This window comes from Mixophyes fleayi, chromosome 8, assembly GCF_038048845.1.
Source record: "Mixophyes fleayi isolate aMixFle1 chromosome 8, aMixFle1.hap1, whole genome shotgun sequence".
NCBI lineage: Eukaryota > Metazoa > Chordata > Amphibia > Anura > Limnodynastidae > Mixophyes > Mixophyes fleayi.
Genome location: NC_134409.1, coordinates 129,610,854 through 129,628,992, shown reverse-complemented (window position 1 = coordinate 129,628,992; position 18,139 = coordinate 129,610,854).

Genomic DNA, 18,139 nt, shown 5'->3' with positions numbered 1-18,139 from the left:
GTATAATTTTACATTTTCAGATGCAATTATAATAATCTGCATGTATAATTAGGATTTTATCATAGACAAAATGGAAGACGCAAAAGAGAGCTCAAAACTTGAAACCAAACATTAATACTATATTATTTTATTAAAGTAAAAGTTCAAAATCTTCATGAGATAAGACAAAATAGATGATATTTGGGTGAGTTAGCGCAACATAAAAATAATGATGTAGATATAAACTTAGAGCTAGATTTACTAAGCTGCGGGTTTGAAAAAGTGGGGATGTTGCCTATAGCAACCAATCAGATTCTAGCTTTCATTTTGCAGAAGGTACTAAATAAATGAAAGCTAGAATCTGATTGGTTGCTATAGGCAACATCCCCACTTTTTCAAAGCCGCAGCTTAGTAAATTTAGCCCTTAGTCTGACTCCTGACACTCTTAATTGGTGATTGAGAATCACATAGGAAAAATATCCAAAGTTAATGCAAGTGAGGTGGTAGATGATCAAGTAGCAAATAAATGTACCTAGGCTCTAACACCCAGATGGCACAGCTATGTGTGCATTAAATCTCGGGGTGTAGATGAGAAATAATTTCCATACAATAAAGATGGTACTTGTCCGTATCTCCAGCCTGCAAGGTGCATTATATTGAATGACAATCCGTTGGTGAGTCCAAAAATGTGTAGTTTGGAGCACCTTGAACTGTGCACTGAATAGAAAACTCCAGGGTTTGTTGGTCGCCTTACACCACAAAAGTAGCCCGACGCGTTTCTCGGCTCAGGACAAGTCGTTTCATAGACCTTTAGTCTAATGGCCATAAGGTTCCTCGGTCCACTTCCCACACACAATATCGTGTGTATCAGAGATACTGACTCCTAGTAAAACTAATATGGATCCTGGGACTAAATATGGCATCCAGGGGTGATTGTTTTAGGCCAATGATGGCTAACCTGTGACACTCCAGGTGTTGTGAAACTACAAGCCCCAGCATGCTTGGACAGTAGATAACTAGCTGATAGCTGGCAGAGCATGCTGGGACTTGTAGTTTCACAACACCTGGAGTGTCACAGGTTAGTCATCACTGTTTTAGCCCATTCTCGCTCTGAAAATCGATGTGATTCATTGCACCAACAACTGCTGAGAGGACAGTTCTCAGGGTTCTTTTTGTACATTTGCTACCCCCCCCTCCCCTTTATCCCCGTTACCATAGAGTGTGATGGGTAATGCAGATGGTCGAGCCGTTGAGAGTTGCAGGAGGACAAGTACATGCTACTAGGAGTGGATACGGTAGAGTAACTACCATCCTCCGCCAGGGTGTTCCAGCTAACACTCCATGATACAGTGCCGTCGTCATCGCTGGACTCCCACTTGGCATCAACAGAAATTGTGCTCAAATTTGGGGGTCTGTAGTAAATGTTCATGTGTATTGGCACCTTACTGGGTTGTCCTGCTCTGTTTTACAATTGCTCTTCTTCTGCTCTGCCGATGCAGGCAGAGAGAAGAAGAGCAGGGCCTGGTTTCTCACTGGCACAAGGGCCCGATAGTTATGATATGGATTTTAGAGAGGGAGTAATGACGTTGAGCGTTCTGAAGGAGAAGTTGAGCAGCGAGGAGGTCATCATAGATGGTGAGATGATTTAAGGAGGAGGCAGACGGGATATTGATGAAGTTGTGCAGGCTTTAGGAGAAGGAATGGAGGGGACAGGGAAGGGTTATGGTTAGAGGGAGTGGGCCTAGAGGAGAAGACATGGAGAGGAAGGAAGGGGATACTGATGGTATGTGAGCGATCTAAAGGAGAAGGTGGGGAGAGGTAGGGATGAGATGATGGAATTGAGCGGCCTACAGAAAGGTGCAAAGCGACTAGGAGAGGATAATTATGGAGGTCAACGGTCTGGAGGAGATGGCATGGGAAGGGATAATGCTGGAGGTGAGCGGGCTGGAGGAGATGCCATGGAAAGAGATACTGATGGAGGTCAACGGTCCGGAGGAGATGGCATGGGAAGGGATAATGCTGGAGGTGAGTGGGCTGGAGCAGATGCCATGGAAAGAGATACTGATGGAGGTCAATGGACGGAGGAGATGGCATGGAAGGGAATAATGATGGAGGTGAGCGAGCTGGAGGAGATAACATTGAAGGTAATAATGATGGAGGTGAGCGGGCCGGAGGAGATGGCATGGAAGGGGATAATGATGGAGGTGAGCGGGCTAATGATGGAGGTGGGCGAGCTGGAGGAGATAACATTGAAGGTAATAATGATGGAGGTGAGCGGGCCGGAGGAGATGGCATGGAAGGGGATAATGATGGAGGTGAGCGGGCCGGAGGAGATGACATGGAAGGGGATAATGATGGAGGTGAGCGAGCTGGAGGAGATAACATTGAAGGTAATAATGATGGAGGTGAGCAGTCCGGAGGAGATGGCATGGAAGTGGATAATGATGGATGTGAGCGGGTTGGAAGAGATCGCATGGAAGAGGATAATGATGGAGGTGAGCAGTCCGGAGGAGATGGCATGGAAGGGGATAATGATGGGGTTGAGCGGGCTCGAGGAGATGGCAAGGAAAGGCAGGCAGCTGGATGGGGGTAAAGATGGAGGTGAGGTAGCTGAAGTAGAAGCAGTTGAGCATCAGAGAGTGGGTATTGTTAGAAGTAAGTGGCTGTAAGAAGGGGGGGTAATCAAAGGTAACGGGTAATATGGGCCATTGAGTTTTAAGAGCAGTAAGAATGAAGAAACTGGAGGACACATGGGAAAGTTTTTGGTTGTTCTACGAGTGCAGAATGTAATTAAGAAAGAGACCCTTCTCCACAGGAAAGAGGTTTTTGCTTCACGCCTCTCTCTAATTGGCTGCCTGTGATGCATGTTATACACTGTATCACTCCCTGCCTCAGCCTGTCTCCTGGCTCTTTCTTCCCTTTGCTTATACTCAACAAGAAATTTCCATTTCTCTATTGTTACAATTTACAAATAGTAATACAGATTACACATGGTACATTTTCCATGTTTCTGTACAGTAGTGTCAAAATAGCTTGTTCTTTATTAAATATATCATGGTGGGCAAATGGAAAAGTTAAACGGAGAAAAACAAGAGTGTTATTTATCCAGCAGAGATCTCATCTATGCCAATTCTGCGGCTATTTTTAAGCCTTCCAGCTTTTGGCTCTCACCCAAAGCTTTCAAATTAGCGATGGTTATTTATTTCTGTGTTCAGCGGTGGATGTGACAGTCGTCTGCATATATTATCTACTACAGGTAGTTTACAGATTGTCTACATTTAATAATACAGGTATATTATACATTAATTATACAGGTATAACTGGGGGTAATCAACCTGCAACACATACTGAGTGCACATCTCCATTCAGTAGTACATCTCTGCAGATGTTTAGTGTGACTCTTGTCCATCATAAGGGTGCTCATACATTTTATTATTTTTTCTTTTGTGCTACGTATAATGATCTTAAAGTGATATAGTGCTGTTTCTCCATCTGTAAGATCCATATATCTATTTCAGGGAATTTTCCATAACAGGTGGAGTCTTATTTCGTCAAAGCAAAATCTACTGTCTAAGTCCCTTATATCTGTGTCATCATCAACTTTCTACCTTTATGTATCCCACTATCACTCCCAACATCTTACCCCTCATGTCGATGGCTGTGACCTTACTAACTGTGTCAGCAATATTGTCTATTGCTTTGCTTGAGGCAAGAGCAGGCCAGATTTTGTGGAAGGACCAATTAGATACCAGTCTAAAATACCTTGTGGGTAGCGTTCTGTATAAATAGTATTGAATTGTGGTATTTGGAACAATAGAGCTACGGTAGTGGTTGGAACGGGGACGCCACTGAAAAAGTGCCCCAGTGGGGGGGGTTAAAAAAATGATGTAAAGCAGGGCTTGGGCAAGATCTACTTTTTGGGTGAGAGAGAATGTGAAATGAAATGAGGTTGGAGGTGTAGGGGGAATTAGTGACGGAAGGCTTTGTAGCTGCGGGTGAGGAGTTGTATTGTCTATTGTTCATGTTGACAGAGCAGGACGTTGGCTTGTCGCAGCATTGAGGATGGATTGAGATGGGGGGGGGGGGGGAGATTGGTGAAAGGAAGGCCTGATAGGGGGATGTTACAGTAGTCAAGGCAGGAGATAATGAGAGCGTGGATGAGAGTTTTAAAAGCATCAATGGTGAAAAAGGGCATACTCCGGAGATCCAATAGGCAAGTGCCAGGGGAAAAGTGACAATGCACTTGGAAAGAAGATCGGACGGGATCTAGGAGCGTGGCCTACTATCTCGGGAATCCAGGAGAACTCCCCAAAATTCCGGGAGAGTAAGCAAGTATAAGAAAGTCTTATACTCTGGGAGCAGGCCTTGGCCCCCTTGTGTCACAGAATTTTTTCCATGTTACATGTGAAAGAATACGTAGCAGCCATGTAGGCGAAATGCGCTGAGCTACAAGGTTCATCTCACAAAGAGCAAACAACATATTCATGTTTACTCCAATAATGGCACTAAGGATTGTGTATATAAATATATATATATATTCATATTTTTGTATATATAGCAGCTTGTATCTTGACATCTCATATCCAGGATCTGTTGAAGGACCTGATAGAGCAGATTTTGTTTGTGCAATGGATACGGGTTTCTGCTGTTTGTCTGCTGTTGTTTTTGTGTATGAGATTGCAGCCGACCATCTGTAAAAGTGCTATATATGGGTTTATTTAGATTCAGAGTATGCGCTCTTATAATATACTTTTGGAAGGGGTATGGTGTTGAGTGCAAGTCTGGACGGTCGTTAGGGCAGTGCCCAATATTTTCTAATCAATGTAAGTATTATACTGAGCAATGTTGATAAATACTGTTACATAACCACACAACAGTAAGTGGATAAAATAGATTGTAAGCTTCTTAGGCCAGTGCCCTCCCTACCTCCTGTTTTATGTCATTGTATGTAATTGATGCCATTATGTACAGTGCTACTTAATATGCTGGAACTTTATAAGTAAAGTCTAATAATAAATCAATAGGAAACCTACGGCTGTTGTAGAACCAGAAGTCCCAGAATACACTTATATATTAGCTGTTAACTTATAAAGCCTAGAGGATGAGAGTTTGTGATAAAGATTTGGGGCCGCCTTTAGTTAGGATCAAATGCCAAACAAGAGGTGGTAATGCTATATTATATTTTTTTCACACTGCGATCCACAGTTGACGGACGCTCCTCACGTCACTACATCCGTCCCCGCGATTTCAATTTGCTTCTACCCTGTACCCGACTCCTCACTCTAAATAGCGCCCACATCTTTAATAAAGTACACATTCTTGCCCTCCCTCTATATGTATATTAGAAGTGGCAGAATATAATTCAAGGTAAATTTAGTGGGTTGAATTTGTTGGGTGGACCTAGCTAAGGGAGCAACGATGCACCTGTCTTGGAGGGAAAGGGTTAAAGGAGCAGAGCTATAGTGGCGTTTACCGGGCCTTATTAAGGGTTCAGGCCGTCCTAGGATAATATGCATTTAACGCCCCCCTCGCCTTTCACGCAGGCTAATAGGCTGTATGTAAAAAGGAACGCCTTCTTAATTTAAAATCTGGCTTCCTTTATCCCCTTCCCAAATAATGCTTATTTATTTTCAAAACTCCACTCCAATCGGCTTATCCTCAAATGCCTGCACAAGTGTGACTCATAGTCATCATTTTATTTCATGGGAATACCATACATGCCAACTCTCCTGGAATGTCCAGAGGACTCCAGAATTCCGGGTAGGTTTCCTGGAATCCCGGGAGAGCTAACATTTCTCCCGCATCAGAACCGGCATGGGGTTGTGTATAGGCAGAGGGGGCGGGGCTGTGTGAAATGCATCATTTTGGCCCCGCCCCCAGTGACGTAATGCATGTTTTGGGTCTTTTTATCAGTGTAAAAAGACCCAAAACAGGCATTACGTCACTGGGGGCGGGGCCAAAATGATGCGATTCACAAAGCCCCGCCCCATTCAGTCCTCCCCCTACACACCTCTTCAGTGATCTCCCAGAGGGAGCCAGTCAAAAATAGGCAAGTATGGGGAATACGTCAGGATTAAAATCTTACTACATTTTTCTTTCAAGTTTCTCACATTCTCTTATATTTAAAATTTTGCACCCTCCAAGTTTTTGTGCACCCCCAAATAAAGCCTCACACCCTAGGCTGCAGACTAGTCAGCCTATTGGATTATCAGATCCTGGGGGCCCAGTAAATACTTGCTATATTCAGTAATATCGGCTATATCGTGCAGAGGTTTGCAGAGTAGGTGTGGTATGGTCTAGCTATGCCTCTGGACATGGAAACTATCACGTAACTTTAATGTACATTGCATTGAAACAAAATATTTTTAGTGACAGGAATTTCCTTTTGTAGTTGTCAGACCGGTCGGCCAGATCTCAGCGACACGTGGCAGTTTCGCTGACATTTTATCATTTGAAAATATCTTCAGTAGATAAAAAAAAAGTTAAAGACAGAGATCTACTTCATAAACAGAAAGTGTCAGAAGATATTGAATATATACTGTTATCCTTAAAATGGACACTAGAGGGCGCACTTTGTATTGGCAATAATTAAATATGGTCCAAGGTCTCCGTTTGAAAAATTTTAGAGCCTGATTCACTGTTTAACATAAGACGCCTGTTTGTGTAGGAGGAAAGATGTCTGAACATTTCCAAATCTGTATTTGAACCACTTGGCCCATCTAGTCTGCCCATTTTTTACCCTATGGTAACCTCAAACCTAATTTGATCCTTAGTTCTTTGTAAGGATATCCTTACGTCATATTTATATCCCAAGCATGTTTACATTGCTCTACTGTATTAGCCTCTACCACCTCTGATGGGAGGCTATTCCATTTATCCACTACCCTGTCTGTGAAGTAGTTTTTCCCTCATATTTCAAACACAAATATTGGAGCCACCACTGCGAGCTTTGAATTGCAAGCTGTGGTCACTATGACTCTGAATTGTACTGTAGTTACCAGGATGTGAGGTCTGCATCGTGCTGTAGAAATTCAGATACTGGCTCTGCATTTTCTCTGTGGTCTCCATATAAACAGAGCTCTGCATTATACCGCAGTCATAAGGGTATAGTCTCTCGCAGGCTAAGCTTGACACTTTTTCATTATTTCCTATCCATTACTCAAATCAACTAGATAACCCCAAGAATTATCACACCAAATATATTTAAATTCTGCTTTGTTGTGGGCGGTAGTCGATGAATTTGGAGGAGTCTCTATCAGGGTGTCGGAGCACCTTGTATTTTCCGTCACTAGATTCTGCTAAGGGGTACGCAGCAGTATTATGGACCAATAACTCTTATGTGTATTGTACTAGCTATATACAGATTTGTACTGTTAAGAATAAGTGCTGACAACAGGATTCTTTTTGTATTTATAGAGTGCATTTTTTTTTTAATATAATTTATTGAAGTTTAATTTTTTATCTTCGTAATGAGATAGCCAGGGGTGCCAGATAGCCTGGAATGTAACAGGTCGGTTGTGGATTATGCTTGTGATAAACTGGCACCGATAAGTTTGCCAAATTCTATTACTAACTGCGGGGAGAGGGGAGAGGTCCGGCTGTTTCCAACTAGCAGTTATCGCGCACTTGACGGCATTAAGGATGTGACCAATCAGAGCCGATGTATACTTATCGCTGTCCTGAATGGAACGGTGAAAGAGGCAGTAAGACGGACAGGTAGAAACTCAGGTTGCGGATTAGGTCTTGGATACAGCACCAAAATCTTAGGAGAGGTCCACCAAATATCAACACGGTGGCTCAGTGGTTAGCACTTCTGCCTCACAGCACTGGGGTCATGAGTTCAATTCCCGACCATGGCCTTATCTATGTGGAGTTTGTATGTTCTCCCTGTGTTTGTGTGGGTTTCCTCCGGGTGCTCTGGTTTCCTCCCACACTCCAAAAAAACATACTGGTAGGTTAATTGCCTGCTAACAAATTGACCCTAGTCTGTGTGTGTGTGTTTATGTATGTTAGATAATTTAGACTGTAAGCTCCAATGGGGCAGGGACTGATGTGGGTGAGTTCTCTGTACAGCGCTGCGGAATCAGTGGCGCTATATAAATAAATGGTGATAATATCATGTAAAGAACCATCTTGGCCACAGTTTCTCCAACAAGATTTGGAAGAGAGCGGGTAGATCGAGTGTAGGTGGGTGGGGGCCATATAATGTGCATTTAGGTTGTCGTGCAGCTAAAAAATGCAGGTGAGGCCAGGTGTGGACATATTGTTCTTTTTTAATCTTACGTGCAAGTATTCTTGTCTCTGCCAGTGTAAGTACCTGCATTCTACTGACGTTTAAAGCATAGGTGTGACTGTAGGTTCTAGTAAATCGTTGCTATAATCAGTGGGACTCAACCATCTGTATTGAAAATTTTCACTCAATTTGAATTAATAGTGCAACATTTTAGAATTTTTAGGATCCCCTCTGGGTAGAGGAATTCTATGACATGAAAGCCTGTTACAGTTTGATGTTGAGGTTTATGAAGACCTCCTACCTGGTCCAGGATCTGACTCGGATATCATGTAGTGCCAACAATATTAGCAATAAGTAAACGTGTGATCTAAGAATGTGGATTAAAGGGATGCTTTTAATTGTCTCCAGGTGCTACTAACTTCTTTTTTGAAGTTGTAGATACTGATTTTGGACCATTACCCACTAGCGTCAAACATCATTATTTTATTAGCCCTTTGGGCACTAGTAACGGTATCTAAGCATCTATGTGAATGGAACCCATTGGTTCCAATCATCCCGTACCCACTTGCGTTTGCAGAACTATTTTTTTTGCTCTATTTAGCTGATAGGCTAACACTGGTCTGTTCCTAATGCCAGCGGCCGACCAGCCTTATATTAAGTTCTTTAGTCTCGCAGCCACTGGGCTGAAAATTTATTTCCGATTTAGTACAATTGTAAACTCAATATCAATACCAGTCGTAAAAATCTGACAGCCTCCCAGATGTCGGACATGATTAACGGTCTGTGTGCAAATTTTACATGTCTGTTGTGGGTCATTTACTATAGATTTGAAAAATAAATAAATGGCGACTTACGCACTGCATTTGTGATGATCACATGGTCTGTCCAGCTTGCACTGAGGTCAGCTGTAGGGGTAATGCAGCATCAACATAATTGGGTATAAGGGTCAATGATCTCTTTAGAGCATACTTGCCTACTTTCGGCAAGTTCTGTCCGGGAGAGGGGCGTGGCCGAAAGCGTAATTTTGGTCCCGCCCCCCGCGATGAAAATGCCGTTTTGTCGCGGAGCTAAAATGACGTGATTCACCGTGAATCGCGTAATTTCGGGAAGGCAGTTGCAGGATGCGGGAGACTTGCCTGCTCTCCCGGGAGTCCGTGAGACCGACCAGAATTTTGGGAGTCTCCCGGACATTCCGGGAGAGTTGGCAAGTATGCTTTAGAGATGTTCACATGGGGGCTATAATTGAAGTTCTTAGAAGGCAGAATTGAGACCTGTGCAATTTGTTTGCTGCCTTTCCAATTTTACCAAAAATTGATGCCCACACAGATTCCACTCACTCCGATGGAGTGGATAGAAGTGTATAGCTGGACCCCCAGAAACATTTTCCTACGGGTCCTGGTTTCGTGTTACACCCCAGACGATAGCCACGATGGGGACAACGTACTAGGATAAGATTGAGATTATTTGGGTAACTAAAAACTGGTGAAAGGTTTTTCCAAAAGAAACAATTTCTAGACCCACCAGGACAAGATGAAGATATGATAGATTATTAAGAGGAAACATCACTGAGACCTCAACGAAAAGGTGAGGTGGTAATTATGGAAGATCTCCATATGCCTGATTTGCAATCTGCTGATTGCTAGGAAAGTTCATCTCTCAAGCACGTAGTTCAGGGTCAAACACGTGAGCAGACAATATTAGATTTAGTTCTCAGAAAAGGAATTATTGTATGAAATGTGTCTGCAGGAGACTACTGGGGTGCAGTGACCGTCGGTCAGTGGGGTTTAATACACAGTAAACCAGAACTGCACCTAAGCAAAGGTTTTAGATCTTAGAAAGACTGACTATAATCACATGAAAACAAAGAGCTTTGTGTCTGAGACACCAGGAAGGGAAAACCAATATGGTTCACCAAGGAAGTGGCGGCTCTTATAAGAAGACAGCATACACGGTATATAGACAGACTCGAGCGGAGGATATATAAACATATAAAGAGAGTCTAAAAGAGACAAAATAAAATAAAAATAGAAGGACAATATTTCAGTCTGTAATACGATGACAAAATGTTCTTTATATACAGTAATGACAGGAATAAGACAAAGGGAGGAAGAGGGAGGAAAAGCACTGAGGGGGGTGGATATATTGAAGGAGACAAATAAATTACAGACTGCCTCAATATCTATTTATGCTCTGTATTTATAGTTGAAAATTTAAAGGGGTCGCCTACACTATAGGGGAATGATATACAGTACACAACCGTGCCGTGTACTACCAACAAGATGAAACGCTAATGTATTAACAGAGTTCAGGAATCGCGTTTGGCCAGTTGTAGGGGCTTATTCAATTGTTGGCGTTACTGCCTAAAGTAACGTGGCGCATGCACTATTACCGTCATTACGGTAATAGTGTGCGTAAATACCTTTATTAAGGTACTTTTCACGCTGGATTTCAGGTCACGGCTCAGGGAGCTGCGTGCTGAAATCCGGCTTAGTATTACCGTAATAGCGGTAATACTTTTTCCGCTGCGGAAAATGGGAACAATTGAATATGCCCTGCAGAGTCTCAAACTTGTTCTTGGTACAATTGTCCAGATCGGTCTGGTCTGACCCCTTAGCTGCCCTGCCCTTGGACAGAGAACCTCAACCCTCCAATCTTAAGGTTGCCTGTACGGTTGTCAAAATATACGATAACATGTTGCCTGTTTGAGCTTACGTGGCTATAGGTCATAGTACGTTTAACAGGTTGTCAAGCTGAACAGTGAACATTACTGGCATTAGATGGAAGACCATTAAAAATATTATAGAATGTAGCCATTAAGCTGGAACATGGTCGAAGAGTTTTGCTTTGCTCATCGAGACCATTGAGCATCTCTACCGGAAGGCAATATTTAAAAATAAACAAACAAGAGGGTTTCCAGAACAAGGTTATAGTTCGGGCACAGGTAACCTGTATTTCTTTAGCTCTTGTGGAACTATAAGTCCCAGCATGCCAAAGGTTGGCAGGACATACTGTGACTTGTACTTCCACAACAGCTGGATACCTCGATCAACACCTCCCAACATTTGCCAAGACAAAAGCGGAACAAAATAGGTCCCTGACACCGATCTGTGCAAGACACGCCCCCATCTTACACAAACCACACCCATATTCCACCCAAACCCCACCCACTTCCCTATAAGCCCACCCTTCTGGGGGTCTGCAAATCGGGATAGCTGGAAAATAAGTTACATCTGTTCTAGATCGTTTGATCTGAGGCAGAAAAGAGAATGACACATATAAGCATTATTCTCACATTGTGTAGGTGTTATGTGCATGCGTGATCTAACGTGCTTAGCATGATCTACATAACATGCTAGTACCCAATCAGCCACATCAAATACTGTTATCCTGTCCCATGTAAATATCTTACAAAATGTCCCAGGTTGATGTGAATTAGGAAAACAAGCACAGGCCAATGTGAATGAAACGCCTCCAACTGGGGGTATGAATGAAGACTATGGGGTATATTTACTAAAGTGCGGGTTTGAAAAAGTGGAGACGTTGCCTATAGCAACCAATCAGATTTTAGCTGTCATTTTGTAAAATGCACTATATAAATGATAACTAGAATCTGATTGGTTGCTATAGGCAACGTCTCCACTTTTTTCAAACCCCCAGTTTAGTAAATATACCCCTATGTGTAATAATAGTTGCAACCAGACTCATGTAATATATACGCTATATTGTCACTTTGTGAAACGGTTACACAGATGGTGTCAGACCTGCTTTACACATTAACAAGTCATTAAGTTTTTAGTGTGCCCATATCTCACATAAAGACGGTCCATAAATAGCCTTTTAGTATGTCGAGAGCAAGACGGAGGGAATGGCAATTATAATGGAATTATAAATAGTTGATCATATTTAGGGCGTCTAAATCCTATTAGGGTGACGTTACATTTTCTCTCTCTCTCCTGTTAGATTGAGGACTTGACTGAGATTTAGTACTCATCACTTTTCTAATAACAGTAACGAATGAGAGGCAGAGGCATTAGATACATACAATAAAAATTAGGGGATAGATTTACTAAACATTCTATAAAGGAAAAGTGGGAGGCGTTGTCTGTAGCAACCAATCAGATTCTACCTTTCATTTATCCAGTACAATCTAGGAAATGAGAGCTAGAATCTGATTGGTTGCTATGGGCAACACCTCCACTTTTCCTTTTGAGAAAGTTTAGTAACTCTACCCAGTGATAAAACGCAAGTGACGATGAATTATTGGCAGGTGGATGAATGGAAATGAAAATAAATATAAATGAATGATACAATAAAATAGAGATATACCTTTATAAAAAAATAAAATGATATCAGTATGAAATAAACTAAAGATTAAAAGGGTTTGGAAGGGAGATGAGGTTTAATGATGGCAAGAATGAGCAATGGGATGCACAATAACCGTTTATTGCTTGATAATGTCCATATATCATGAAATAATAAATGTGCTTGGGAGAAATGTCTCTTATCGGTAAAACACTGGATAATAACAGAGGCTGTAGACTTTGTGGGAAGATCCTGGGTGTGGATCAGCCATCTGGTTCGTAATGTCAGGTCGTGGCCGATCCCCCAGTAATCTGATGTCTCAAACCAGATGGCTGATGTACGCTGGTTTTATTCAATAAATTCCTACTTTGCTTCCAGATGGTGGATGAGGCACGACGACGCGGCTCGCTGCTCAAAGCGGGCGAGGCCATCGCGTTATCAAGCTCCGCCCACCTCAGCTGACTCCCAGCGGCAGGGGACCGACAACGCCATCGTGGTCCTACCTGTTCTCTCAGGCGCCCGGGATGTCGCCCCTTAATTCATCAGTCTCCCAGACATTCCGGGAGAGTAGGCCGCTATGAATAAAAGTATTAATTATGGGTAAAGCGCTGCTTTCTAGGCTGCTGTGTGTGAGTGAGGGTCTTCCGGGCAGGCAGGCTGGAAAATAGCTGATTATTAATCATTCATCCAGTTGGTAGATAGGTTGTAAGAGCAGCTAAGCTCAAAAATATGAATTTGGTATAAAAGATGTTGCCTATAGCAACCAATCAGATTCTAGCTTTCATTTATTTAGTACATTCTACAAAATGACAGCTAGAATCTGATTGGTTGCTATAGGCAACATCTCCACTTTTTCAAACCCGCAGTTTAGCAAATATACCCCCAATTGTTCTAGGTACACTTGCACAAAGGCAGGGATTTTGTAGGATTATAGTTAGGTGTTTATGGTTAACCAATCATACCAGCCAAACTCTGCTGCAAAGGTGAGGTTGCGGCAGAGGTTTATGTCAGTAAAATTATATTTGTCAGTAAAAAAAAATTATCGCTGTTGGTAAAAAATAGTCACAGTTGTTTTTAGGGGGGAAAAAAAGACCCGGGGAGGTTATTCAGGGAACACTGGAATATAAATGTTTTGGTTAATGATCGGGCATACAACATGGTGGTTTCCCATCATGTACCAATATAATCTGGTACTGTCCTGGTTCTCAGCACTGTGTCATAACGGAGTCATAGATTGTCTATATAGAGGACATCTGTTAGGCACAAACATTACATTAGTTAAAAATAGTTTGACTGAACAACCCCCAGAAACATATCTAACTCCATAGTCATGTAACCTATATTATCTATAGTAGGACCAGTAAATAGAGAAGATTCACAGATCGCTGTCACTATAATAGTAATGCAGTTGGAGACGTGCTGTCAAACATTGATGGCGGATTACGCAAACGGCCGGATCCACACACCTCACAGGGCCTGGGGCTAAAGTGAAAAGTCGTTTGTACTTGTAAGGGTGTCATAACAATTGTTAAGGGTACGTTTTTAACGGTAGAACCCAAAGCAGTGAGAAAAATATGTGTCTCAAGAAGTGATACGAAATAAGAGAATTTGGGAGCTAAAACTAAATACTAATTATATTTCCCAACTATCCTGGATTTCCAGTGGCCAATTATGTCCAGTTTATATTGTATTTATGTTGTATTTGATGTACAGGATATTTTCTCTTACTCTTGTATGTTGGACACAGTGTCTGTTATTCTGTGTGCTGTATAAGATATATTTAAGGATGCAGAGTTACTTTTAGGTACATTAACCACGTCATGTTGTTGCCTGTAGCGCATTTAAACATAGGCATGTAATTACCCTGCAACATATCTGTCCATTGATATCATATACTGGAATGTTGGAAGTTTTTTTCTAATCCCATCAGTTCATCTTTTCCAGCCCCCACAAGAGGTAGAACTCCACCCCCGCAGAATGTAAAACTCCACCCCCACAGAATGTAGAACTCCACCCCAACAGAATTTAGAACTCCACCCCTACAGAATGTAGAACTCAACCCGTGCATAATGTAGAACTCCACCTCCGCAGAATGTAGAACTCCACCTCCGCAGAATGTAGAACTCCACCTCCATAGAATGTAGAACTCCACCTCCGCAGAATGTAGAACTCCACCTCTGCAGAATGTAGAACTCCACCTCCACAGAATATAGAACTTCATCCCCACATAATGTAGAACTCCACCTCCACAGAATGTAGAACTCCACCCCCAGAAAATGTAGAACTCCATCCCTGGAGAATGTAGAACTCCACCTCCACAGAATTTAGAACTCCACCCCCGCAGAATGAAGAACTCCACCTCCGCAGAATGTAGAACTCCACCTCTGCAGAATATAGAACTCCATCCCCGCAGAATGTAGAGCTCCATCCCCGCAGAATGTAGAGCTCCACCTCCACAGAATGTAGTACTCCACCTCGGCAGAATGTAGTACTCCACCTCGGCAGAATGTAGAACTCTACACCAGCAGAAGGTAGAACATCACCCTCGCAGCCAGCTACATTGGGTGCAAAGAGGTTTGGGGAGTCATGTCCCTGATTTTGCATGTCCTGTAAGATTCATCCTTTGCTAACAGAAGACACAGATGACTGTCAGGGAAGGAACAGTGCTGGGTTCTGTAGCAAATTTTGGGCAAGGACACAGCAATGCCGCTATAGCCACCTGGGCCTCCGACTCTCAAAAGAGCAAATCTGGGGCCTATTCTGAGCAGGTGCGCTCCACCGCATATGGTGCAGTGAGTCCTCTACTCATCTGAGAGCAGAGCATGGAGCTCATGGGAGTGGGGGCCTCAGAGGAGGGGGGGGGGGGGGGGTGACCAGGTCACCTCTTAGTCCCATAGCGGTCACACCCCCCTTGCACCACCTGTATTTCCATCCTTGATAACTGCAAGTGTCATTTTCTTTAATCATTCCAACACCCAATCTGCCCAGACAACTCCCCAAACAGAGAGAACTCCACCCAAAAAATGACCTGACCCTCGCTGTGAACATTGTGACTCCCCTGCAAAAATTGTAACAATTCCAGGGAATGTTTTTATTGGTGGCAATACATCTTACCCACCTGCCTCCTGCCCCACCTCCACATCTGCCTGTCTTTCAGAGCCATCCTACATGTGGAAGATAGCGCAACAGAACATTCCCGAATCTCTGGGGTGCATTTATCACCATATTGTTCGCTGGGTAATGAGCGACACAGCTCTCACCGCCGCCTGCTCTATGATAAATAATTCCTGTTCTAGGGACAGTCTCCTGCTGTTGTCTTATTGTGATTCTTCTGCTGCCGGCTCTGGGCTGATTTATATATAAATGCATTAAACCATCCAGCCAAGGGTCAGGAGAGGGGGCCTTTCCTGGAAATAGGTGGAAGGGAGGGGGGGGGGGGGGCTGACTACAAAGCTCAAATGCTTCCCTTGACTTCCAGTAATCAGACAATTTGCCACACAAGCTGGCAGGGCTACATCCTGCACTTGTCTGGCATGACACCGTAATATTGTGCCAGGCAGGATGGAGACAAGCTGCCCGCCGTCACCACAGTCTAATTATAAGTGTGTAGCACACAGCCGGTTCCTCGTGTTTAATGCTCTGCCGCATCACAAAAACTCAATTATTAGGAAGCGGCGGCGGTGGGAAACTGTGGATGTGAGTTATAATCCTGCAGCACCATCACATGACCCGCGTTAGAAGATGAGAATGATGTTATTGAACAATATGGATCGTTGCGGCCACAAGCCGGTTCACTGACCACGCATATGACCTTAGTGAACAAGGTCACGTCGTTGGTAATAGAGATGCACAGCAAGAATTTCATCTCAATCTTGAAATATTGTCAGGAACCGGCCTTTTCCTTCGTGTTCCACCAGTAAATCATTTATACACGGCCTTGGTGCTGCGCTTAGACATTAAGACGCTTGTGGCAGCAAATGGGTCCCGTCTAATTCTTTACAGAACCTGCCATAAACATTTATTAAATAAGACGTGAGCACGTCCTAAGACAAATATTGCACATTTTAATTAATGTTAATTCTGCCAATAAAAAACCTCTAGGGGGTATATTTACTAAACTGCGGGTTTGAAAAAGTGGAGATGTTGCCTATAGCAACCAATCAGATTCTAGCTGTCATTTTGTAGAATGTACTACATAAATAATAACTACAATCTGATTGGTTGCTATAGGCAACATCTCCACTTTTTCAAACCCGCAGTTTAGTAAATTAAGCCCTAAATATCTCTAATTGAGTCTTTTGCATGAAGAAAATTACAATAATTACATACTTTTTCTCAGGTGAACTCAGTCCCCAGTTTTCAAAGTTTGTCTCAGGAATTGTCCCTATTTTTTTAGAACCCAATTTCCTTACAATATGTCTTATTATCACTGTGCTATCTGCACTTTTAAACTGTTTTCCTTGAAAAAAAATCCCTATTTTTCCATATTTGACTAACTACCCAATAAAATAGCTGTTTTTCATCATGTTAATTGCAATTCTTACAATCTATTCTTATTCCGATTATTATAAATTAAGATTTACTAAGATTTAGGGCTAGATTTACTAAGCTGCGGGTTTGAAAAAGTGGGGACGTTGCCTATAGCAACCAATCAGATTCTAGCTGTCATTTTGTAGAAAGCACTAAATAAATGACAGCTAGAATCTGATTGGTTGCTATAGGCAGCATCCCCACTTTTTCAAACCCGCAGCTTAGTAAATCTAGCCCTTAGTGTTTAAGACAGTATATTAGAATGAAATTCAGAAACATTATTATGGAGGTTGTTGAACACCAAGATGCACTTTGACTGCACCGTACGTAACACGGTTACATGCAACTTTCTACTGGTAAAGTGTCCCGGTACTTTCATGTGTTGCTAACGATGCTATAGCAGCTTTCTGTGTGACCTCCGAGGGGGCAATTTCCTATTTTCTATGGATTATATCCTGCAGTTCCCCCCTTGTCTGTACGTTGTAATCCTGTAAAGTGTTGCTCACATTAATACCCAATATAAATATATTATAATCACAGTTTGAAGTAAACCAATTTCATTTATTACAACTTGCTACAACCTTGTGGGTAATTGGCTTGTGTGTTTCTTTAACACAAGTCATACCCTATAGGTCTTTTAGATGTTATTGGGTCTATAGTGAATTCTGAAGAACTTCTGCTTGTACCCAAACAATACCTCTAATATCATACCAGCCCTGAACAATATCCAACATTGCAGCTATAATTACATTTTATGTAATTATTGTCTATCTTTAGATACCGATAATATACTGGTTTTTATATACCATTCTGTGGCGTTTAGGTTAGAAGCTATCATCTTCATCATCATAATCACCATTTATTTATATAGCGCCACTAATTCCGCAGCGGCTAGTGAGTAATTTGAACAAACAACTTGTGACATCCCTGAGGAAAGTTATGGAAATTTAACTGAAATGTTGGAGGTGATTGGAATAAACACCGTTTTTTTAGGAGTGATCTAATACCATCAATTCTCCTTTATACCACGTTTCCAAAGTGATCTTTTGTAGAATTATTTTTCACACCACCAGGAACTTGTGAAGAACAGCACCA